Below are 3,837 nucleotides of genomic sequence, written 5' to 3' on the forward strand. Positions count from 1 at the left end.
AGGTCAGAATCTCTGAGGACGGCTTTTTCATTCTGGGCCTCCTGGGCGCTCCTTTCCCACTGTGGGTGACAGTAGTGGCGCTGCTGAGCCTACGTGCAGACTGTGAGCATGGCCTGGAGCTGCTTTCTGCCCTTGCTGATGACAGCAGGGGTTTCTAATATTGTTGCATGTGTCTGTCAAACCACAGAATCACCTTTTTAAATTCTGCCCATAAGCTAGAGCTAAAAATACTGCAACAGAACCGTGTAGTTTCGTTTCAACATAATAAAATTAGCTTTGACTTTGCGTCCGTATCTTCTAGTGCATGAAGATCAGGACAGCACCTTTGCTGTGGTCAAACAGGAAGAATACAAAGGAAGGTGTCTTGTAATGAGTCTGTGTACACCCCAGGTGCTCCAGGATCAGTCACAACTCCAGTGGGTTCTGAAAGCAAACTCTTCCTCTTCAAGCAATTCTTTGGCTGCTGGTAAATCCTGTAATGTTGACAGTTTTGTCTGCCAAATATAGTTGTCCCTCTGTATCCGGGAGTTCTGCACTCACTGATTTGACCAATCCCAGGGAAAACATTTTGGAAAAAAATTGCACCTGCACTGAACATGAACAGACTTTTTCCCTGTCATTATTCCTAAACAATGTAGCACAACAACTACTTACACAGAATTTGCATTTTTGACATATTATAAGTAACCTACAGATGATTTAAAGGAGGAGGTTTCATTTAGCTCACAACTTCAGTCTATGGTCAGCCACTCCCAGGCAGAAATATTATGGTAGAAGAGTCTGCCATGGAGAAGACTGCTCATGCCATGCCAGCCAGGAAACAGAGAAGGGAAGAGCTGGGGAAGGAAATACACCCTTCCAGGCCTCATCCCACCTCCAGGGTGATGTGTGCAGCACCTCCATGACCCAACCACCCTCCAAAGCTACAGCTGTAAGTGCACAAGTGCCTTGGAGGACACTGCGGGGTCTAAACCACACCATTAAGGAGACTTGCCTTAGGTCAATGAAGAATATTGATAGGTGGTCCCTCATCTTGGAGTGATGGCTTAGGAAGGTTGTTATGTTCTGTGTATAATTACTTTCTAAATACCCAACTAAGGGGTGTGAACAAAATATTGATTGCAGTTCTCAAATCACACACAGCTTTCACTATATTTATTTCATTGTCAATGTCAATCACATGACAATTTCTTCTCTCATTTTCTATTCCGTAGCTATTTATTTGATCAGATTCACTATGTTGTTGACTGTGAGAGCACTGAAATCTTTCAGCAAGCCAGTTAAGAGGAGTAGAGTTGAATTTATCATTACTCCACCAGGCTGTCAAACTTTATAAAAGACACCTGCATCCCCAAAGTTTTGATGTATGATTTTAAAAAGTAGAACGTTTAATGATGTTACTGCCTTCCGTGTTCAAAGCAAACTATAACTCAGGAAGAGATTTGTAGTATGTGTTTTCTAGAAGGAGCTTTTATCTAAGATTCATATACATACCTCAGAAGCCCTTCATCTTTAACTATTGAAAATAGCAGACAAGTTATAACAAATGTCTTAACAGTTCTTTAAGTGTTTAGTCATCATAGGCTCATAACTATAAGGAATTGTCTTCTGAAGAGATTCTAACAGTCTGTATTTTCAGACAGGTTAGTAAACAAAATGTGTTATAGGTGCTTCATTTTCCCTAATATTTTATTGCCTTAAGATTCTTTATTATGTCTTTATTGAAGATGATTTCCCATAGACACTGTTGAGCTTGATTACTAAATCTTTCATTCCTGTGATATTTTGACCAAAGTAAACGTTATACTTAACCCATCCTTGTGAGGTATGAAAATGTCCCAAATAAAACACTCATGACCAAAATGGAATTAAGTAAAGCTTAAATAGTTTTTTTTAATTATATTGTTTAGTGGTATGAGTTTTTGTAGATAATTTACAGAGATTATAAAAATGATATAACTTAATCATCATTAACATCATCACTATTAGTACTACTGTAATATTGATAGTAAAACATTTTATAAACATTTGTTAGTACAAAAATATATAATATTTTTCCAAAATTATATACATAGCACAGTCTCTCTTCTCAGTTGTATGACATGTTATCTACTCCAGTATTGAACCATTTGAAAGTACTTAGTGTTTGACTTTACATAAAACTAACAATTTTGGCCCCTTAATTAAATATTGCAGTATTTTACTCATATTGTAATATATATAATTTTATTCTTCAACAAACTGATAGAATTTCAGCATATAAAGGACATAATGAAATTTTCCCTCCAAGAAACTTCTTTCCAATATTTGGTGATAATGTTCACATTTTAACCATAAATCTGAAATTTATAACTTGTTAAATTACTAACTTAGTTTTCCTAGCCAAGCCTGAGGGTAACATTTGTGATCATAGATTTTTACTACAAAAAACTTTGAGCTGTTCAGGAATGCTGCGGAAAGCCTGCTATTTGCCCACAGTAAAGAGTAAATAGGTCTCTACTGTGTTTCATTGGATGAGCTGTGCTGCACTTATATATTTGCATTTGTGTATTATTGTATTCCATTTCCACCCCTGTCTAGTTTGTAAGCTTCACAAATGCAAGGAGTTTTTTATTCATCACTGTATCTTGCATAACCTAAAAGACAAAAATGTTGTGGAATGATCAATAAAAACTGTGCAGCTGCTGCAGAGAATAAAACCCATCTACTCATATTAACATACAAACATGTCTACAACATACTTACAGACTCACATGCTTTATATACACAGCTACTTTGCCCCACACACTGTCTTGGGGTACTGGCTCCAAGTTTGGTAAATAGGACTTAGGTAGATACTGAATGAATGAATGAACGACTGCAATAATTTCCTTCAGGTTACATTCACTCTCCCCAGTCTCCTGATCTTCCAAACCATCCTTTCCCATTAATTTGTTCTTCTATCTACTAACCCTGGGTAACCAATGTCATGATTTTTCTAACATGCAAGTTAGCTATCTACCTGGCCAGAAATCTCTAATGTCTTTCCATAATCTCCACAATAAGTTTCCATGTCTATAAAAGAGCACCCCAAATTTTTCCTCACCTGTACAGAGGTGTCTCCTGCCACAGCTGCTCTGTCCCCGCTTAGCCACTTCAGGCCTTAAGTGTTACCAAGACCAATTGCTTATGATTCTCCAGCCTACCAATACCATTTCCTTCATTGTTTCTGATAAGAAGTCTGCTGCCGCTCTTATCTCTTTTCTTGTATAATAAATGTATCTTTTTTTTCTCCAGGCACTTTTAAGGTTTTGTCTTTGGCACTGGCTTTAAGCAGTTTGACTGTTGTGTGCCTTGATGTAGCTGTCTTCATGTTTCTTGTGTTTATATTTTATTTATAATTTTATTAAATTTGGAGATATTGTTTCCTGTCCTATCTAATCAACACTTTCTCTCCTTTGGAATGCCCGTTGCATATATATAATTCAACTGAAGTTCTCTCTTACTCCTTGGTGCTCTTGCACATAAAATAACTTCCTTATCTCTCTAGTTTCATTCTGAAGAGTCTCAGTTGCTGTATCTTCAACTAATCTTTTTCTCTCCTGTGTAACATGCCATTGGTGCCATTAACTGCATTTTTATGTCAAGTATTATAGTTTTCAGCTCTAGAAATTCAATATAGGCCTCTTTTTTAATTTCTCTAATTAACCTTTTGAACCCATGGAATACAGTTCAATAATTATTTAAATTTATTTCTTCTCTCATTTTAACATTTGTGCCAGCTCCAGCTGGTTTTGATTACTTTCTTCATTATGCATCATGTTCCCCTATTTCTTTTTTTTTTTTTTTTTTTTTTTT

General features: G+C 36.5%; 1 long non-coding RNA gene across 1 annotated transcript in view; it reads right to left on the bottom strand.

Annotated features, from left to right (window-relative positions):
* Positions 1-2,080: 2,080 nt before the first annotated feature.
* Positions 2,081-3,837, bottom strand: part of LOC102008719 — a 4,739-nt gene continuing 2,982 nt past the window's right edge. Inside the window, exon 3 of the long non-coding RNA XR_263586.2 lies at positions 2,081-2,636. This is a non-coding gene — a long non-coding RNA (uncharacterized LOC102008719). The remainder of the gene's footprint in view (positions 2,637-3,837) is intronic.

This window comes from Chinchilla lanigera, unplaced genomic scaffold (genome assembly GCF_000276665.1).
Source record: "Chinchilla lanigera isolate Chin_1 unplaced genomic scaffold, ChiLan1.0 scaffold00073, whole genome shotgun sequence".
NCBI classification, from domain to species: domain Eukaryota; kingdom Metazoa; phylum Chordata; class Mammalia; order Rodentia; family Chinchillidae; genus Chinchilla; species Chinchilla lanigera.